A 22,554-nucleotide genomic window follows, 5' to 3' on the forward strand; every position below is an offset into this window, starting at 1 on the left:
CTTCACGATTTGCTATGAAACATTTATTGCTGATTTTTAATCACATTTTTGTACTTTTGCTTGCAGACAGTAGCTGTTATTCATGTGCTTCCCCATGGGGTTGTCCAACTTGAATCTTTCTTGCCAGTAAGTCTTTCTCATTTTTTCTGTATTTTGGAAGAAACTTTTTGACTGTTTCTCTGATGATTTCATGGTGGAGAATGAGATTATGGTGGAGAATGAGATTATGGTGAGATATTCGTAAAATTCTCGTCATCATCTTTGAATAAAAAATTAATGCTACAGATTTATTTATAAGCCTTGCATTCACAAATCCTGTGATCTATTGCATAAATCTACTATATCCATTATTGGATTCTGAAAGCATGTGTACGATTTTTATCATTCACGTGGATACTATTCTCATATAATTCTTTGCCTCTCTTGATCTCAATGTTGTCTAAATGTTGAGTGATATCCTTTCGTGCTCTCTTGATCTCAATATATGAGTTCGTTTCTGTCTGCTGCCCAATACTGTTTATAAGCTCATCATCTAAATTTGCTTTTCATGTGTCCTGTTTCCTTTCGTTTTTATTCATATGAGCTAAATTTAAGACATGGTTCTTTATTTATTTATGTGGATCAAGACTGCTTTTCATGTTTGCAATTTATATATTTGCTTTTCGTTTTTTTTATAAAATGATTTAACTAAAAAGTGCTTTTCATGTGTCCTGTTTCCTGGCGTAGTGCATGTTAAATTAAATTTTGGAATAGAAGACCATTCCGATCCTAACATTGAGGTGGCAACCAATTTTGAATGGCCGCAACCGGGACTTGCTATTAACTGCAGCCAATGCTCTGAGTTTTGAAAGGCCACAACTGGGACTGAGTTGCAGAGAGCATAAATTGTTTACAGAGCTTTGGGGTCCTCCCAGTGTTAGTAATGGCTTTAACTTTGCAGTTTTTTACTGTTAATACTCAATTATTTCACATTTGGTGCATTTTTTAGGTGGTGGTAGGCTGTAAAACTGGTAGATATCTTCCTAACTTTTGTATACATGACATAGAAAGACACAACTATAGAGGGTAAAAAGCTGAAGGCATCATCAGAAACTGTTGTAAGTGCTTTCTGTAAGCATAAGCAGGTCAGAAACTGTAGTATATATAGAGGTGTTTTACGTGAGTTATAATCTGCTATTTTGGCAGTTTCATGCAGAGTATTGTATTTCAGGTTGGTATATTGCAAGTCAATATTCCATTCAATTTGAATGATCAATTCCTATTATTTTGAAAATCAAGAGAATAATGTTTTCCGGTGGTTAAGAATTTTCAACATTTAATTATCATTTCTGTTAAAAGCTAGTTCTGCATTATTGCCCTTGCTACTGACATAGGAATTTTGTGGAAGCTTCATTTGGGAGTGTGTAATGTGCTAGTTAAGGTTTATAATGCGATAGTACATGGTTGCAGCCTGAAATTCAACTCTTGATCTATTTGTGATCATATGTATGAGCTAAATCCTTTGATTGATGATGCATCATGAATTTCTCTCTGTCTTAGACTTGGCAGAGGCTACATGCCTACTTTTTTTATTAAGTTTGCTGCATCCTTGGAGGGGGCATGGGGCTCTCCATGGGGCTCATCCTCTTGATGAGATGCTAGCGGACCTCTCCATGGGGCTCTCTTACTATAATGAGTGTTATGGGGTAAGGGGAAAGGAGGAAGAATTGACAAGGAAGATGAAGAAATAGTCTTGCATATACAGTTTCAAGCAAGAGGAAAATTTATGGTCAAAACATTAAAAATATTTACTGAGTTAAGTTACATAGCTACAATCAGTGTTTTAAAATCCAATGCAATATATATATATAATATATATTTAATAAAACACGTATCTAATCAATAACAAAGTGATGGTGCAGTGGTTAGGTTCCTCCATATCTCCTTTATGGCTTGAGTTCGATTCCTCTTGGCAGCAGTTTTAAACATAATATTGCGTTTTTTGTCTACTACATACATAATGTTTGCAACTGGATAAAAAAAACAATTTGAATGGCCCAATATATTAAATAATTAGGTAAACGGGCTTCCAAAAAAACAATTTGAATGGCCCAACGTCAACAAACTTAAAAAAAAATTAAAAAAACATGAAAAGGGGACTGGCATTGACCAAAAAAAAAAAGGTGACTCGCCGGTTCAATCAAAAAACCGGCCGAGTCACCGGTTTGATCATTAAACCGGCCGGTTTAAAGCGGTTCCAGCCGAGTGGCTTGCTTAACCGGTCTGAAGTGTGGCTCGGACCGGTCAGGTCATCGAGTCCCGGTCGGACCGGCCGGTCCGAGTCTTAAAACACTGGCTACAATAACTGAGGGACTACTTAATAACTAATGAAAATAAAAATAAGGTTTAATTTACAAAAACTAAATATTTAAGTAAAAAGGGAACTGCTGACTTAATTATATCATAACAAGTTTCTGTTGGTACACCTCATCGAGGGTATTATATCCTAACCTTAATATAATGTTACTATTCCTCAAGATACACACTACGCAACACAACTGTCTCCACTGCCAAACCAGGACCAAAACCTAATAAAACTCCCCACTCTAACCCTTCACCGGTTGTGGTCTTCCCTTCAGCCTTAGACCTCTTCCTCACCTCATCCAATACAAAAATCACCGTTGTGCTCCACATGTTTCCATAATGCCTCAACACATGCCAACTCGCCCACAACTTCTCTTTACTCAACCCTAGCTCCTCTTCAACCTTACTCAGCACAACTGGTCCACCTGGATGGATTGCGTAAAAAAACTTGTTCAAATCAATACTGTCCACGAAACCTGCTGAACCCAGTTCATCAATCAAGCATTTCTTAACATTGCTAGATATGATATTTGGAATTTCTTTATCTAAATAGTAAACTAGACCCATATCGTGTGAATGTCCTCTGATTGCATTCTGAGTGTCAGGTATGGTTGTTTGTGAAGCTAAAACGAGATCAAAGATTGGATGTTCAGTGGAAGGATTAGGATTTGTGCCAATTATCATAGCAGCTGCACCATCCCCGAAAAGAGCATGCCCTATAAGACCATCAACATGGGAAGCACTAGGAGTTTGAAATGAGGCGAATGTGGTCTCAGCACACACGACAAGCACGCGTGACCCTACATTAAAATGGTAAGGAAACAAACATTATAATCCCAGTTAAAATCATTTTAGAAGAAAAATGCTCTTACTTAAGAACTAGTTGTGGAGTTATATAGAAATTCCAGGGTTAATGGTTAAATTAGTACCTGATTTTGTAAACGAGTTTGATTTTAGTCATTCGGCAGAAAAATGACTAATTTATTTTTCCGTCGATGGAATAAAATCAAACTCACATACAAAGTTAAAGATTAATTTAACCATTAATTAACCCCAAATTCTATTACCAGGGTTGTTCTCTGCAATGTCTTTGGCAACGCGTAAAACAGTGCCGCCAGCATGACAGCCGTGAGCGAACATCATGAGCCTGTTGACAGTAGGCCCGAGACCAAGAAGTTTGCTGAGATGACAATCCGGACCTGGAACGCTGCCATAGCACGAGGAGGTGTAGAAGATAAGATGTGTGATTGTTGATGAGGATTGGCTCCATTCATTTATGGCCTTCATTGCAGCTTCTTCGCCGAGTTTGATTACCTCTTCAGTTGGTTGTTGTAGTCTTTTCTCCAATGGAAGATCCTCGTATGTTCCCGTGTCTGTGTTCTCCTTCAGAAACTCTTCTTTGAGGACAATATGCCGTTTCTCTATCTTTGTGTTTTCACCGGCATGTATACGTACATGTCATGTGACAACGAATATGCACGTAAAATAATCTCTTGATCATACTCCATTTCCATCTGATACCTAAAGAGATATGATTAAATGGGAAAGAAGAAAGGGACATAATAATTGATGTAATTAGGAAGAGATCAAAGTTAATGAATCAAAAGTGTATATTTTTGAACTAATCCAAAGTGTATATATTCTAAGAAAAACACTACAATATTCATTTGTACAATTGTACTAAACATATTGCAATTTTTTTTTGTTACATACGGAAAAAAGCAATTTTACTCTAATAGATATACGAGTTAAGATCCAAAATAAACACTGTACTTACTTATTTTAGAGATCAATTTTGTTTACAAAACTTCAATGAAAAATTTACAAAAGATACATATATTAATATATTTCTTTTAACGCCTTCAGGTAGATCTCATTTAATTATAATTTACATTTCAAAAAAATTATAATTAAAAAATGAGCTGATTTGTTATGCACTGCTGTAGCCTGTAAATTTAAAAAAAGTCTTACAGTTACCGAATTAGATTTGAGTAATTCCATTTTTATAAATTAAATCCTTATCAAAATAGCGAGTAAGAAAAAATACATATGCGCTTGAACTTTAGCTTCAAGCTGTGTAGATGATCAGCATTGGTGACCCGGAAGTAGAAATCAGGATAATCTGCCTGAAGGATGGGATTGGGTGGAATTGCTGTGCCAATGGCTAGGATAGTGGCCACACCCACACTCTTGGAATTTTGTACTTCTCCTACCTTCTCCATTTGGTTACTCATGTTGAATTTAATTCTTACCCAAAATAGATATTTTTTAGGAAAATGCCATAGTGCACGAGACAGATTTCTCGTGTAATGCACGAAGTCAATTTGTGGCGGTTATAAGCCGCTTGTAGTGTTAAAACCGCCAGAAATTGCGAGTTGGGTTTTCGCAATTTGTGGCACTTATGCGTTTCTGGCGGTTTGAAACCGCCAAAAAATGTATTTCGTGCATGACACGACAGAAATCAGTCGTGTCATATAGCACTGCTATATTTTTTAAGGCTGAAATTAATTAAAGTGCTTTCTCCTTCATATTTTCAGAACAAAAGAAATCTTATTTATAAGCTGTAATGCTGGCTGCATTAACTAGTTGCTCCAAATTAAATAACGAAACCTATCCCAACCAACAAGAGGAGGTGACGAGGTGCATGGTCATCAAGCCCTTCAAAGGGACACGGTGCATTGCTGATTAATGGGCCTGCAAGTAGCCATGCTTATTCGCCATTAAGGAATGTGCTAAAGGAAGCCCATGAAATAGAAAGCTCGCGTGTGCGTGTCAAAGGAAACTCACTTTAACATTTTTTTAACAATTTTTTATTGATGAGTTATGATATATATACACTTCTTCACTCCTATTTCACCTTCATTTTCTATTTATTTTGCTTTTCTCTATCAATCAAATCACATATCGCATCTTTACTTTCTCTTTCTTTTCTTCATATCTCTTTCTTCCTCCACCTCTCTACACCTCAAAAATGAGATGTGAAGATATAATTATTCTTTATTGATTGCTTTATTAACACAGAAGGCGCTCGAAACAGGTTGAGCGGTGCCGAGGGACTGATTACTTTACGATCAATGCTTTTCAAATGAGAGAGTTATTAGGCATTAAAGAACTCAAGAGGCAAGAGCTCAATGCATATATATGGTGACTGTTACATATCGAAGATTCTCAAATCAGATAGTTATGAGGTACTCTCTCCGTTACTTATTATAAGACCAATTTTGAGTGTTTTTCTTGTTCCTAAATATAAGTCCATTTACAATATCAATGAAGCATTAATTATTTTTTCCCAAAACTATAATCATATTTAATATGAAAGAGATAATGAGATTTTGAAATAATAACTTGGAGAGAAAAATTTATAAGAAATTAAATAAGGTTAATCTAGGAAAGTGAATAAATTCTTTTACAAATTTATTACTTGTAACTACTTTTCTTAATCTAAGAGAATTGGGTAAAATGAACTTATAAAGAACTCCATTGGCAAGAGCTCATCAATGCTTATGGTGATTGCAACAATTTGAAGGTTTTAAAGGTATAGATGGGAGTAGTTTAGTTGCGCGCTGTTACTATGAGAAGAGCAATACCCCTAAACAGTGTGTTTGGACTTGCAATAAAATTAAATTAGTTGTTTGGATAATACTCCTTCGTTCCAGAAAAATTGTCAGTTTTGAGTATTTTTTATTTTCAATATTTCAAAATGTTTGTTGTTTTATAAAATCAATACATTTTTTTCGAATAATTTTCATATATACCTTTCATTTCAACCAACTACAGCTCTTATCTATTAACTACATTCTTTTATATCCAAGTAGAATTTAATAGATACACATGATACTAGTAAAATCATTATACCGTCAATAATTGTCATCTTACACTTTGTGTCACAATCTTAAAAACAATCTTTGTTGAGCATAGGGAGTAATACTCAAGGCCTTAAGCATTCCATTTATTGTATAGTGGTAATACAAGTTATACCGATAATTATAATCGGTAATACCGATAATTGTAGCGGTTCTGTTGGTCACCTATAATCCCATACTGAAATGCCCAAATAAGGATTAAATAGGGTTGTAATTGAGGGAAGGTTTTATGGGCTTATATTAGCAATATATAAAAGTTCATATGTAAGCTAAAACTTGTTTTGACCGCATTTTCATGATTAGCAATATAAATCCTTTTTGGTTGTTCAGATAAAGTGCAAATGTTTCTCATGTTACCTTCTTATTTTGTGAATAAATAAGAAAAGAAATACATTTTAACATGTTCATCTTCTTTGTTTAGACTAAAACCAATGATAAAATATCAGGTATAAATATCAAACTTTCTACTATATATCATACGTAAAAATAAGCACTAAACACCAAGCTATGGTAATTTTTTTTTTTGAACTTAGCTATGGTAATTAAGAACACACACAAACAAGGTATACATAGTTTTTTGTTTTATTCTTTATACTTTATATTGTATTCTCACACGGCCATATATAGTATATACTAGTTATCCATGTCTATAGTGGCGCTTTGCAAAGCTATTGCCTCCATGGTCAAGCCAGGGCTAAATCCATGTAAAACACCCCATTTCAGTCCTTCACCGGTGGTGGCTTTTCCTTCCTCCATGGACCTCCTTCTCATCTCATCTAGAATGAAAATAACACATGCACTCGACACAGTGGCGAATCCAGGACCCCAGGATCAGGGGGTTCAAATTTTTCAAATGAACACATCGATAAAAATATAATAAAAAATAACTTTAATATGTTCATAAATAAGAAATTATACAAGTCATAGTTGTCTACGCGATTTCATATTCTGAAATCGTTGAACAATAAGCTCAGAGTCCATGACCTTCTTAAAATTAAAAACAGACCATAATCAAAATTCTTATACCAAGGGAGATAAAAAATCACATCAACACACATTTCACTCAAATGTAGCACATATTTTTTTATTTTATTTTTGAAAGGCCAAAATAAATTAATGGGATGCCCCAAACCGTTACAAATTGATCAACATTATATAAAATAAAGGAATACAAAAGGAAGAAGGATAAAATATGAAAGGCTTAATTGCACTTTTCATCCCTGATGTTAGGTCCTTGTGCAATTTGAATCCCCTTTGTTTAAAAGGAGCAATTTTGGTACATAAAAGATCAATTTGTGGCAATTAGGTCCTTCTGTCAGTTGCCATTAAATTTCAAACAGAATATTCTTATTTAGATTCTTTTTTACTAATTACACCACCATGGATGACACATCAGTAAATAAATAAATAAAAGAAAAATGAAAAATAAAACAATTTAATTAAAAAATAAAATTAAAACCAATTGAACCCTAATCCCAAATTTTTAACATCTCACATCTGAACCTTCATGGCAGCCTACAGGCTACAGCCACCATCCGTCCAAACTTTCCTGAATCCTCAACCCAACACATCAAGCCACACCGGACATGACCTCGCATGCTCTCCATAATCCACACTGATATTTTCCTTTGAGCACCATCATCTTCCTCCCCTTCATCTTCACACACGAAGAGAGGAATCCAGATCGAGAGAATTTTAGATCGAGGTTATCTTTGGAACGGTGATGCGCCTCCAGATCGAGAGAAAGGCAGATCCATGTTGTCTCTGGAACGGTGGCGCGTCTCCAGATTGAGAGAAAGCTAGATCGAAGAAAGAGAACAAGAAGAGGGGAAAGGGTCTGCATGCAGAGCGATTGATGCGAATAGGGCTTCGAAGGTCCTGTGACGGCGGAGTGGAGCGGTAATTTATGGCTCCAACTTGATGATTCTCCTAATGGTAGAACTGGATTTGTTCTTCTAGTCTCCCCTAAGCACATGCGTGTGCATTTTTCTTTTTCTTTTCCTCTTTGCCTTACTGGACATCTATGCTTGTTTTGTTTGGGTTGTTGCCATCTGAGTAAAGGGCAGCGGTATATCAGGTTGGTTTCTGGGTAAAGGGAAGAGGTTTTTGGTGTTTTGGGGATGAAGATGAAGATCATGATTGATATTAGATTTGTTGTTCTTTCTGGATTATTCTTTTTTGTTGTTTTGGATTTAGGTGAAGGAAAGAGAAAACTTGATTTTTGTTTATGGAATTTATTTTTGTTGTTTTGTTGCTTCTGTATTTTATTTCCAGATAGAGATAAATGATTTGATTAGCAATGAAGTTAAATAAATTATAATTTTTGTACTTTTAAAATTTTAACTTATTTTATTTTTAACGTAAAAAAAACTTATTTTATTTTTAATTACATGGAGTCCAGTGGCATCTAAGTGGTAAAATGTGTCAGGCCACGTCATTAATGAGTGACACCTATGTAAAATCCGTTTGAAACTAACTGGAATCTGACAGAAGGACCCAATTGTCACAAATTAATCTTCTGTGTACCAAAATTGCTCCTTTTAAACAAAGGGGATTGAAATTGCACAAAGGCCTAACATCAGGGATGAAAAGTGCAATTAAGCCACGATGAAATCTAAATCATCCCTCTAAAGCAAAATTAGAGCCACCACAGATAGCAAGTAGCTATTAGCTATAACAGTCCCAATAGTGACTTCTCCTTAGATGAAATGTAGCAGACCCTTCATTAAGAAATCAAAGCCATGGTCTAAATAATGGAACAATTGGTTCACATGACCTGATGCAGGTTCAAAATCGTTCCTCTCTGAGACAAGGCCAACTCCACTAGCTAACATTCTCTGCCAAGGCACAAAAAATGTTCCACTTAAGTTTGGACCAATATCTCAATATCTTGTCCAAACAGCTACAGTAAAGCAACCGTTTAAACTTTAAAATATTCTAGCCAGGCACAAACTAGGATTGTTTGTCCATTCATATGCTGAATACTTGAAATCCTTCCCCCTGCACCGTAACCAGTTCCAAGATCTGAAAATAACTAAATCCATAGAGAAAAATGTAACTTGACTAATTTTCATTACTATTGATCAAGCACAAGCATTTTGGTATTTGATCAATCACAATCACAACCCACAATGATCAAAGTTTCAAGTTTCAATCCCAAATTCTATATCAAGAATATTCCTAATTCCTTATTGCATTGTTTTTTTTTTTCTATTCCCCCCAATTAGATTGACACACACAATCAAAGTCCCAATTCTCAACCCTAAATTCTGTATCAAGTAATATATTCAAATGTTGTTTTGTCCACTGCCCTAGTAGATTGACGCACCAAAGTCCAAAATTCAACCAAGCACTGCAACTCAAGTTCCAAGTTCAACAACTAAACCTTAAATTTCAATCTTTTATTTCAAAAAATTAACATTGATGAATTAGCCCCAAAATTTGAGCCGTATATATCAAACACAGCAGGGAAAGGAAAATTTTCTCAACAACAATCCAAAGCATGAGAAATCGAAACGCTGCAACAGAGATAGAGAGGAAGAGTCGCAGACCTGGGTAGCGAAGTGAGAGTGCGAGAGAAAGAGGGTGAGGATGAGTGAGTCTGTACGTGTGTGAGAGAAAGAAAGAGGAGTAAATGGGGTCTTTGGTGCAAATTAAAACTCTCAGGGGGTTCAAAATAAAAACTATACAAGGGGGTAAGTGAAAATTTTCTATTTTTCAGGGGGTTCAACTAAACCCCTCACTATGCAGTGGGTCCGCCCCCGACTCGACATGTTTCCATACTCACTTAGAATACGTTTTTTTGCGCTTAACTTTTTTTAATCCAACCCCAGTGTTGCTTCAATTTTCCTCAAGATAGCAGGGCCACCCGGGTGGGTTATCCAAAACAACGAGTTCCAATCAGTGATTCCAAGTGGGTGAAATCAGATGCTTCTTCAAGGCTTTTTTCTATGTTCTCTCCAATCAATTGGGGAACATTTTCCTTGAGGTGGAATGTGAGTCCCACCTCACGCAAGTGTCCCTCAATCACACCTTCTAGGTTTGAAAGGATTGTCTCAGAGGCGGACACAAGGTAAAACAATGGTCGTTCAATGCATGTGTTAGGGTTGGAACCAACAATCACAGCTGATGTGTAACATCCCTAAATCTCGGGGGTCACTTTATTAATCTTTTTCGAAAACGTGGGTAAATTTTAGCCGAAATAAAAACCTTTTCGAACATAGCTTACAAATAGAGAAATAGTAATTGGAGAAATAGACTAAATAATTCATTTTATTAATAAAAGCTTTGGAAGCGTACAATGATTCTTTCAAATTAAAACATAATGATTAAACTAGTGTTCGATCGCCCCCGAGCCAACACAACAAGAAGGTCTCTAGGTCAGGTTCGAACCCTATAAACAAACTCGGCTCACCCCCAAGTACAGACTCAATAGGTCGCATGCCCTCCAAGGACTCCTACGACGCTTGCATCCTCTGCTCTCGCCAATCCCATAGCTGAACCATCAGTCGCGCGGTCGCTGTCTCGAGCCTTGCCGCCGTCCACGTCAAGCAGGTATAGGGCCGCATCTCGACTGATCACACGCATGCTTGCTGTCTAGGCGTTAAGCGCCCCAAACAACAAACAACAAACAAGCAAGGGTCAACTTCTAACACACACACACATCATAAGTAGGGTATACTACCCTATCAATATCAAGTTCTTCCCTAAGCTAACATTCACAAGTAGGGGAACTATATTAAGTTCTAAGTTTCACAGGTATAGGGAACTATCTCATAGTTCTAAGTTATTGTTAGTCAATGCTCGTGCACATGCATGCAGACGCTTTGGATATCCATGTTCTATCCAAGAACATAGAGATGAGGTACGGTACCTAGAGTGAAAGGATCGTGATGTGAGAATTTAGAGAGAGTAAGAGCGTAACCGCTTGGAGAGAGAAAGTAACCGAATTTTGAATCTTGTTATTTCTCCAATGAGCTAATAGTCATTTACAATTGGTAACCGTCCCCTATTTATAGATTTGGGGGTTGGGCTTGGCGCCCCTAACTTCTCTTAATGGGCCAGTTGGGCCTCCCGGGAGAAGGCCCAATTTCCTGGCTTGCACGTCGCCCTAGGCTAGCGTGCCTGGGCAAGGGACCCTAGGGTCTCGCCTAGTCCACAAGTCCACAAGACACCGAGCTCGAAGCATGAGAGTTGAGTGTATCTTTAAGAAGAAACCTGAGGCGACGATCATGAGAAGACTAACTAACGCTAAAGCCTAATGACTTAGACAATTGCCAACATGGCTCGGTAACTAAAGCCTAAGACTAATTTTTTGGTTTCCCTAGCAAGTCCCTTCGGTCCCACGAGTCCACAAGTGGGCTTGCGGTGACAGTGCTCGGCTCCCTCGTCCCGCTTCAGCAGTGATCGCCATTAGGCCTGTCCAAAATTTTTTGAACCGACCGAACCCGACCGGCCCGTTACAAAAAAAGGCCTCCTCGGTTCGGGCGGGTCGGGTGGCGGGTTGAGGATTAAAAAAAACCGGCTCTGGTTGGTTTGGTTCGGTCGGTCACGGTTTGGAGCCCAGTCTGACCGAACCGACCGAACCTAATATAAAAAAAAAAATTCAGCCGGCCCAAAAAAATTCAGCCCAACCGCAAAGCCCCAAACCCAAACCCTAGTATTAACCCGGCTCCTCTCTCTTTCACTCTCCATTCTTCACTTCTTCATTTCTTCTTCTTCCCTTACCCTAGTTCTCCCCGCCGCCACCACCTTTCTCCTCTTCTTCTTCTCTCCAAACCCTACCTTCTCGCCGCTCCTCTGCTCCGCCACCACCCTTCTCCCCATGACCTCATCCTCTGCACCGCCACCACCCTTCTCCTCATCCTCTGCGCCGCCATCCACTGCGCCGCCACCACGCTTCTCCTCATCCTCCCGCCACCACCCTTCTCCTCCTCCTCCTCTCTGCCGCCACTTCGAAATCTCCATCACACATCTCAGAATCTCCTCACATATCTCAAACCCTAGCCACTCCACCACCACAGTGCACCTGCATGCTTCATCCTCCATGCTTCTCTGATCCGAAATAGTCTGTTCATCTTCGTTACCATCGATTCTGATGTGAAATCGCAAGGACGAAGTGAACAATCTATTTCGCATGAGGAAAGCAATGGAATCGTTCTCTCCGGATCTGATCTGACATCGATTTTGTTCTTGGTTTGGTTTATGTTCATCTTACTGAAAAATTAGGGTTCTATGTTCATCTTACTGAAAAATTAGGGTTCTGACTATGTTCATCTTACTGAAATTAGGGTTCTATGTTCATGAAAATAGGGTCTCTGCAAAACCCGGTGAAACCGACCCGACCCGCCCGTTACCCGACCAACCCGAAACCGATCCAAACCGACACATCTCATGGTCGGTTACGGGCCCAGTTTTATGCCATGCGGGTTCGGTCAGTGGAGCTTTTTGGGCCCGAAACCGACCGAACCCGACCGGTGGACACCCCTAATCGCCATGGACCATGGTGGCTTGACGCGTGTAAGCCACATGTAATGTACTGAAATAACACAAAGGTCAACGAATCTGTAGAATCTCAACCGCTCTCTCCGAAATATCCCTTCAAATCATAATAAAGCCTGTCAATTTGAATTCAATCCAATGAGCTTCTGCCGTTGTAACTTTTCATTTAATGTGCCATTCCCGTTCCCCAAAATCCGCGTCACGCTCCCTTGAGTAATCATTTCATCTTGCCACGATGAGACACGATTTCCCAACTGCTACTTACCCTAAATTTTAAATTCCCCCTTGCTCCATCATTCACCACTTATGGAATCCTCATAACCCGCTAAAATTGACACCCTAGCACCTTCTTCCATCTACGTTCTCACTTTTTACCTTGGCAAGAATGACTTCCCCACGCCGTACTAAAAAATATTCCCAATCCTGAAGCACTGCTCCCGCATCTCCGCCTCCGGTTGACCTTCCTCCCTCCGGAGGACTTCCCCTTGGCGAGGGGGAAATCGACGCCTTCTGGCGCCGGGTGTTTGCCACCCTTCCCAAGTCCACAGATAAAACCCCCGTTCAGGAGGCCATTTGTCAGCCTTCTGAGCAGTCCTCTCATGAGTCCGTTACTGAGACGGCCCGCCAGGCCGGTGGGCTTTGTTACGAGAAGTCTCTTGAAGACATTCTTGTCACCGGGAGGTGCCCAAAGATTCGCCGGCCCTGGCAGCACCGTGCGGTTGATCATGGCGTGAAGAGACCCCACTTCTTTTACGTCTACGAGTATTTATTCCTCAACCTGGGAATCAAACTGCCTTTCTCCCCCTTCCTTTGCCAAGTTATGAGGGAAATCAATGTGGCCCCATGCCAACTCCATCAGAATGCATAGGCCTTCATTCGGTGTTTTGAGATTCTTTGCAACGCTGTTGGTCTTGAACCAAAAACCGCCCACTTCTTTTACTTCTACGCCGTGGAGCCAAAGTCTTTAAAAACCCAAACCCCAGGGTGGGTTTCTCTAAAATCGCGCACGGGCCGACAACGTCTTTACCCCTACAAGAGCAACGTCAAGATGGAGCCGGGCGCCGGTACTTTCGCATAACCGTGCATCCCACTTACCCTGAGGCTTTCACCCTTCGGGATGGGACTGCCCTGTTTCCTTTCTACTAGACCAGGAGCCCCCGCGTTGTTCAGTTGCCATCAGATGCGTTGCTGAGTGATGAAGATAAAATCATCCTTAGCTTTCTTGCTGGGCTTCCGGTCCTCGAGTGCTCACAGTTGCTCGAAGCCGCTCGCAAGAACACCCTCGGTTCATTCCTAGGAGGAATGAATTTCACTAAGGTCGAAGTGGAGCGTGCCCTGGCCGCCAAAGGTTCGAGTTTCCTCCCGTCTTCAATACTAGCGGAAGTAAGAGAAGGCGCGTTGTTGTGGATGCTAACGCTGAGACCACCATCCCTCCCCCAAAGAAACGGGCCAGAAGGTCCACATCGGTTGAGCTTACGTCAGGATCTACAATCGATACTGCCTCTCCTGAGGTTGGCGGGACAACGCCAGACATTGCTGCTCCTGGTTCCAGCGAGCCAACGCCTGACGCTGTCATTCCTCCGGAGATTGACGAGCCGGCGCCGGGTCCTACCAACAACACCGCTCTCCCTTCCCTAATGAAGGAATCCCGCAAATCCAAAGAGGCTGATCCTGGCACGGATGGAGGGACCAAAGCAGCGATCCCTCCGCTGAAAAAGAAAAAGAAGAAAGCCAAAGGAACAAAAACCGGCAAGTCATCTGTTCCTCGCCAAGGCATGGTGGGCGAGGATGAACCAAACCCCAAGGGCGAGGCGGGATCCTCGCCCCTTCCCAAGGAGACTCTTATTGGTAAAAGTGCTCCTGAGGGCGCTGCTTCTGATGTCCCCCAAACAATCCTCTCTTCTGACCATCCATCCCAAAAAGCTGGGGTAGGCTCACCAGGGCCTCCCCAGTCCACACAGCGAGTCGTAGTGATGAGGATCAAGCTCCTGCCGTCTCACCTTCCCCTCGCCCTTCTTCTCCCGCCGTCGGTCATCTGAACGCTGACGAGAAGGAGAGTTCTCCTTCAAACCAGCAACCCACTCCTGTCGACTTTATGCTGACTGATCCTTTCTTTGGTAGTATGAAAGGAGTTGAGAATCCTGACCTTGATGGTGTGGCACAAGAAGCCATCTCGAGTCTCCTGCGCGCGGGGTGTCTCTTCGCCAAGTTATCCCAGGATTCGGCCTCTGCCGCTGAAGTTGAAGAGCTCCGTCAGAAGGCTGAGAGTTATCGTCTTGCCACGCATGAAGCGTACGGCGAGCGTGACAAGTTGTTGACTCAGGTGGCGGCCCAGGTAATTAAGCTGAACAACCTGGGTATCGAGATGAGGGTTGCGAGGCTGACTTATCCGCTTGTGAAGAGAGAGTGGAGGACTTGGAGGACAAGCTGGACGACTTGCAGAAGGAGTTGGAGATGAGGGCCGAGGCAATTACCGTGAGTAGGCAGCTTGTATCGCCAAAGACAAGGAGATTGCGTCCCTGCGTAGCGATTTGGCATTGTCGAACGAGTCTCTCGCCGAGGTGAGGACCCAACTCGAAGCAAAAACCAAAGCTGTTGCGGAGGCGGAAACCCGGGCGGCCTCTGAAGCCAAAACCCTTCGAGCGAGGTTGGAGGTCGAAGCTGTTGCTGAGGCTGTGGAAGAGTGCGGTTGCGGCTTCTTCCTCACTAAAGCCCAGGTCTAATACCTTTATGAGGGAATAGATCTCAGCGGGATGGGAGCCTTCAAGAAGGTCACCCCGAGGGTTTGGTCGGCCCTGATTATCCTCCAGGCTTCGACGCTGCATACTTTGCGGCTGCTGAAAACGCAAGGAAAGCAGAAAATGTTAATGCAGTCTGATTACTTTGTATTGATTTTTCCTTACCCTTTGGTAATTAATATTTCTCTATGTTAATGAATAGAATTTTGTTGCAGTTTCGTCCATCTTCTTTTCTTCACCGCCCTGCCATATTTTCTCCACGTGTTCGTTTTACGCCTTTAGGTCTAGATTTCGTGTAGCGATTTTGAATGTGTGCCAAAGAAAACTAGGAATTTTGCTCAGTTTTGAACCGCTTTCTTCACACCATATTTCTCGTAAGATCAGGTGTGGCCTTGCCAGTTTTGTCCTAGCGAGGACTTACAGTTGTTGGGGTCCCAATGGCCATGTGGGTTTCCCGAGACTTAGCCTAGCTTTGTGTTCTTGCCCATATTTCGGGGAGGTTTTGCTCGCCCATATTTCGGGGAGGCTTTTGGGATAAGTAACTTATCCGCACACATCGCCAACGAGTAATCAGCGGTTCGCGCCGGAAATTCCGGAGCGATCCCCAGACATCAAGGTCGTGTTGGGATCGCCACCTTCAGGGAATTTTTCCCACCAGGCGACCGTGACATTTTAGTTGAGTTGCTAATTGAGCAGCGGCGGTTCGCGCCAGACTCTCCGGAGCGATCCCCAGACATCAAGGTCGGGTTGGGATCGCCACCTTCAAGGAATTTTTCCCACCGGGGGATCGTAATAATTTATTCGAGCTAGGAGTATTGCTGGGAATATCCTTTTGTATTTGATTTATAAAAAGATTTTACATTCGAGGGATGCCTCGTTAAAAAAACTCCCGTGGTGGAGAAAAAGAGTGCATCTTTATTTTTGTCCTAGTTCTTCAGTTCCCTCGACGCGTCCTTGCTGTTGTCTTCAGCCCCCTAGATCAGAGCACCATGCCGAGAACTTCGTCCTTTAAACCCGATGTGCTTGCCTCCCACTCGTTGTCGTTGCGAGGTTGATCCTTTCGCCAACTCGCCCCACAGTAGCGAGGGACTTCACTTAACTCGCTTCTCTGCTTTCCGCGCCTAGCTGCCCCAGGTTTACAAATTGCCGACCCCACTGGTTTCCAATATCCTGCCTTTCCTTTTCCCTTACCTGCGCGGCGGCACGCTGGGCTCCTTTTCCCTGCCCTTGGCTTGTCTCGAGGTCGCTCAAGTACCTTGTGACCGCTTCGTTTGCCGCCACCGCGCTGGAGGCTCCGCTGATCCATTCCTTGTACCACTGCCCCTTTTTCCTTTCTCTCTTCTTGGCCCGTACCCGAGAGAGTCGGCTTCCTGAATCTTGGCAGCCCCTAAAGCGTCGCATCCTTCTGACTCCAACTAAAGAGGTCAAAATTGTCCTCTACTAGCTTCTCTAGGCACCTTTCTTGACTGGTCGTGAGCCTGGCTCGATCGCTAGCACTCCTCTGCTGAATTTATACATCTCGAAACCCTCTATTACGTTCTCCCAGCGCTCCTCTGCATGTGCATCCGTGAATTGTCCGTCTCTTCCTGTTCTGCCATCTAACCTTCCCTGACCTTGGCTGTTCCTCAAGCTTTCTATCTTTCGATCAATCATTTTCTCCAATCTTCCTGGTCCGTTTCGCCTCTGATCCTGCACGCCCTGCCCATCTTGATCACCTTCTAAGACCTCAATCTCGTGGCGCCCGTGTCCCTCGCCGACTCCCTTCTTTCCATACAAACTAAGGCAGCTGTTATAGCACTCTCTCGCCCTCCTCTGATCGACCACAATTTTTCCCACATTTCCGCAGATTAGTGGATATGTGAGCCGTTGAAATCACTGCACAGAGACGATTGAGCGTGTTCCGTCCGATGATGACATTGTATGATGCCACGACCTGCAATACCAAATACCTTACACGCAGAAGCTTGGCGTTCTCATCAACACCAAAAACCGTGTCTAAATCCAGGTAGCCACGCACCCATACCTGCTCTCCTGAAAAGCCTACCAGAGTCCTAGTGTATGGCATCAAGTCCTTGTCTGTTAATCCCAACTGATCGAACGCATCGCCATAGATAATGTCTGCAGAACTTCCCTGGTCCAAAAGAACTCTTCGCACGTTAAAGCTATTGATCCTTACCATTACTACCACAGGATCATCTTTATGCGTCTTGATTCCCTCGAAATTTGCTGACGATATCACGATATCTGGGTGATGAAAACCGAATGGGGTTTCACACTCTTGCACTGATGTCACCGCCCTTACATGCCTTCGTCTCGCCGAGGCTGTGTCGCCGCCTCCACCAAAGCCACCGACGATTGTATTTATCGTCCCAACTGGTGGTTCGAGATCTTTGTTGAAGGTTTCTTCTGCCCCCTTCTTCCTCGTTGCCAGCGTTTCCTTCTTGTCAGTGGTCAGCGTACAACGACGATCGTCCCTCCTGCGATCATCCTGCTGACGACCTCCTTTCTACCGATTTCCTTTCTGTCGTTCGCCGTGTCAGCGGTCCCCTCGGTCATTTAACTGTGAGCGTCCCGCCCGGATGAGCCTTTCAATCTTGTTCTTTAAGGTGAAACAATCCCCAGTGTCGTGGCCCGCCGAGCGATGGTACTCGCACCACTTTGTTTTATCCATCGCCACTCGAGGCGGGTCGGTCTCCTTCTCGCCTTCCTCAACCGCATGTGTCGCCTTGACCTCCCAAAGTAGCTCCATCAAATACGCACTTAAAATTTTCCCCGACTCTTCTCTTCGGCGGGAGTCGGCCTGATACCACGGGCGACGGCGCTCGAAGCTTTCCTTCCTAGGGTACAACGGTACCTTCGCGGCCTTCTCTCCTGACTTTACCTTCTTATCTCGCCGCTTACCGCCTCCTCTTTTTTCTTTACTTTGTTTGCCTTCTGACGATGCGTCCCTCTGATCGCCATCCTTTTCCATTTTTGCACGCTTTCTTTTGAAAGCATCATCCTCCTTGTCCAAGATGTAAGTGTTTGCCCGCGCCCGAATCTCTGCCATCGACCGAGCCGGCTTACGGCTCAACTTACTGTTCAGTTTTCCTGGCTGCAGCCCGTTCTTGAAAGCGCGCGCGCAAGCATGTGGTTCTGACTCCTTAATTTTAACAGACGCCGCACTGAATCGCTTCACATACTGTTTCAAAGTTTCACCCTCTGATTGGCGGACATTGTATAGATCATCGATCGTTATCTGCTTGGTTTTGCTCGCGGTGAACTGGACGAGGAACTTCGATGAGAAGTTGCGAACATTTGTGATAGATCCCCGAGATAGAGTCGTAAACCAAGCCATGGCTGTGCCTTTAAACGTCGATGGGAACATCCTGCATTTCACCGCGTCAGAAGCAGCGCTAATTACCATTTTCGTGTTGAAATAAAGCAGGTGCTCCTTTGGATCAGTCTTTCCGCTATACGTTTCAAGAACGATATTCTTCATGTTGTCCGGGATAGCCACCTCCCTCACCGCCGCTGAGAACGGCTCAAACTCCGCCACAGCCTCTACTTCACGCTCCCCTTTGTCTTGCTGCTCGAAGCGATAATACTCTAACTGCTCCTGTAAGTAATCGTTCCGCTGCCGTATATCATCGACACTGCGGATCAGACGCCTCCAATCTCGACCGGTGATTGGAGCCTGCGGTGGCAGTGTTCCTTCCCCTGAGGCTCCCGGCGAGTGCGCCAGTGACCTCTGTTGCTCCGGTGAGGACGGCGGAGAAGGTAGCAGAGGTGTTGGAGAAGGAGGAGGTGGAGGCGGAGGAGGAGTCAATTGCTCAGATTCCTCGCGACGGACCTGTTCGCGTCGCGGCCTGCCTCTCACGCGACGCGGTGGCGAGCCGCGCCGCTGCTCCTACTCTCCATCGCGTCGTCGACGACGTGTCTCCATCAGACTTCACTAGCGAACCAAGAATTCAACCAAAAATCCAAAAAGCGAAGAGAATTACACAGAAAATCGAACTTCTCTCAACTAAATCACAATCCACGTAGTCCGGGAATCGAAATCTACCGATCCCCACAGACGGCGTCAAATGTTCTATCCAAGAACATAGAGATGAGGTATAGTACCTAGAGTGAAAGGATCGTGATGTGAGAATCTAGAGAGAGTAAGAGCGTAACCGCTTGGAGAGAGAAAGTAACCGAATTTCAATCTTGCTATTTCTCCAATGAGCTAAGAGTCCTTTACAATTGGTAACCGTCCCCTATTTATAGATTTGGGGGTTGGGCTTGGCGCCCCTAACTTCTCTTAATGAGCTAGTTGGGCCTCCCGGGAGAAGGCCCAATTTCCTAGCTTGTACGTCGCCCTAGGCTAGCGTGCCTGGGCGAGCGACCCTAGGGTCTCGCCTAGTCCAATCCATAAGTCAATCCCTCTTGGAAAGGCTGGACGAACACAACTCCACGATCGGGGCTGGACCTCTCCAACGCACCGCTGCCCAACAGCTTGATGATCAAGGTTGGACCTCTCCAACGCACTGTCGTTTCACGTTCGTCCTTATTCAGGGCCTCCCCTAAATGTTACCATCGACTAGCCCAATCCAGGTCACTAGCCGTGGCCAACCTAGCCCGGGCCAGGTCACTTGGTCTACAATGCATGTCATGCAAGTCAGTCATCATCACTAGACCCTAAGCCTAGTGCGTTCATCTTGTATGAACAAAATATCATAACATAGTAACTTGCATGCATATCAATAAATGTAGGTAACACCCTAGGCATATAGACATGTTCATTATAACATTATCTAACATTTATGGCATTATTATCATATTGCATATCTAGCACATATATCATCGATAGTTCTAGCATCATGCTTTCTAACATTCACAACCACAAACAATTTATCTAGGCCGAGGCCGAAGTGCCCTTACTAGCATATTCAACTAGCTTAATGTCCTTAACATTTGATAGTCATGCAATCACAATCAAGAATTCTAGGCCGTAGCCGAAGTGCCTTACCTCAAAGGTATGCTTTTCTAGAAGTCTCGGGTTGTTCCTTGAAGCTAGGTCTACACTTGGAAATTTCGGCTAGCAAAGAGGAGCAAGTGAGCTTGGTGTGAGGAAAATGAGACGGGGAGAGGGTCTATTTATACTAGAGAGGAGGGGACAAGGCATTGAAGGGGTAATTGAATGCATTTTTTCCTCCAAAACACTTGAAAAATTCGGCCAAAGCTTGGTCAAACCAAGGGCCTCTTTGCAAATTATTTTCTAGTCGAAAACTCCCTTTAAAACCATGCTTTAATCCTCCATTTAATTGAAATTAAAGCCTCAAATTTTAGGCATTCAAAAACAAGTCCTTGCTGACTTTAAATGAAGGAATCTTTATTTTTAAAATAGTCATTTTAAAATCAAAACATTCAAAGACAAGTCCCTCCATGAAAGCCTCCATTCCTTGATTTTCTCCTCCTCCATAAACACCATAAATCACCTTAAAAACATGAACAAGACCTCACCTTTCTTCCTCACTCCTATTGGCCGCCCATTCAATTCTTCCCTTCAGATGTTTCTCTCAAAAACTCATTCAACACAAAACCAAGTCAAGGACATGTGATTAAGTGCATTAACCACCATGTTTTCCCTCTTAATGCACCATAAAACCTCAAATTTGAATTTCAAAACCTCTTCATCTTTTACATCTCAAAAAATTCGAGCAAGCCTTCATTAAGGCTCCAAAAATATTTACAAAATTATTTATTTAATAAACCATAGGTTTAAAATAATTAAATACATTTTATTTAAATAAAAAAGGTTTTTATTTAAATAAAACCCTCAAAAAATAGAAGAAAGGAATATTCCCTCATGGAATATTTTAAGAAATATGCCCAGCACCTCCCCTTGAGGTGTGTCCCACGAAATAGTCTTCGTCGACTCGTTTCGCCAACTTATCGCCTTTGTCGGGCCGATTTTGACCTAAAGGCCGCCGTCGCAGAACCCTAGCAATATTACAGTCAAAACGCTCGTATGCCGCGTACATCGATGTCCAGACATTACTAAGACCTAATATTTCCTCTAATAAGAAATCATCTTTTATAAAGGCATCACATATAACACAAGTAATTCATCAAATATTATTAAATAATATTATTTAAATAATATGCCCTAAAACGAGGTCTTACATGATGCACCATCACCAAAGAGTGCTTGTCCCACGAAGGAGTCCAAGTGTGTCTCGGAGGGTCCATGGAATGTGACTACTGTGATCTCTGACAAACCACAAGTACACGAGCGTCGACATTGTTTTCAGCAAGGTATTTGGCATGACGAAGTACCGTGCCCCCAGCAAAGCAACCCTGGTGGTATAACATGAACCTTTTGGTGGATGGTTTGAGGCCTAAGAGCTTGACAAGTTGATAGTCTGTACCAGGCATGTCTACGCCCGAGGTCGAAAAAAAAAACAAGATGAGTGATCTCTGACTTAGGTCTTTTTATTTTTCCACATCATACCCCAAATTATATGTACTCCTCTTATGTCGTTTTATTTTTCTCATTAATGTAATATAGAAAAGCAACGAGGATTAAGTTGAATCTCTTGAAACATAGATTCTTTTTGGGATGCAATCATTCCGGATTTACCCACATCATTCTTAACTAAATTTTAAATCCACATATCAAATAAATCACTATTGTATAGCTGGCGAGATTTATTGTCTGTATGCCCAGAGCCAGATCAAAGGGTTGGTTTGGGGATGCAATAAGTAGGATAATTGGGGATGGAAGGGAGTTTCTGTTTAGGAAGATGAATGGTGGGGTGTTGGGCCTTTGAAGGTTCTGTTTCTGAGACTATTTATTCTTTTCTCATAAGAGGGCCTCTATCTCTGATATGTGGATGTGGGGCGAAGGTGGCTGGTCCTGGAATTTTTCTTGGACCCGAGAGCTGTTTGATAGAGAGATTATGCGTGAGAATGAGCTCAAAGGTTTAATCAGAAGCTTTTAACCTAAAGCTGGTGTCTGTGATTCCTGAGCTTGGATGATCGTTCAGGAATATACAATGTTAAATCAGCTTATGAGCTTCTCTTAGGGGAATCTCAGGAAGTGGAAGGGAACATTTTTAGTAAGTTCTGCCCTACAAAAGCTCTCT

At 42.5% G+C, this 22,554-nt stretch overlaps 1 pseudogene; it reads right to left on the minus strand.

Annotated features, from left to right (window-relative positions):
• Positions 1–1,535: 1,535 nt before the first annotated feature.
• LOC130742788 (chalcone synthase 6-like) lies at positions 1,536–22,058 on the minus strand (annotated as a pseudogene).
• Positions 22,059–22,554: the final 496 nt, after the last annotated feature.

This window comes from Lotus japonicus, chromosome 1, assembly GCF_012489685.1.
Source record: "Lotus japonicus ecotype B-129 chromosome 1, LjGifu_v1.2".
NCBI lineage: Eukaryota > Viridiplantae > Streptophyta > Magnoliopsida > Fabales > Fabaceae > Lotus > Lotus japonicus.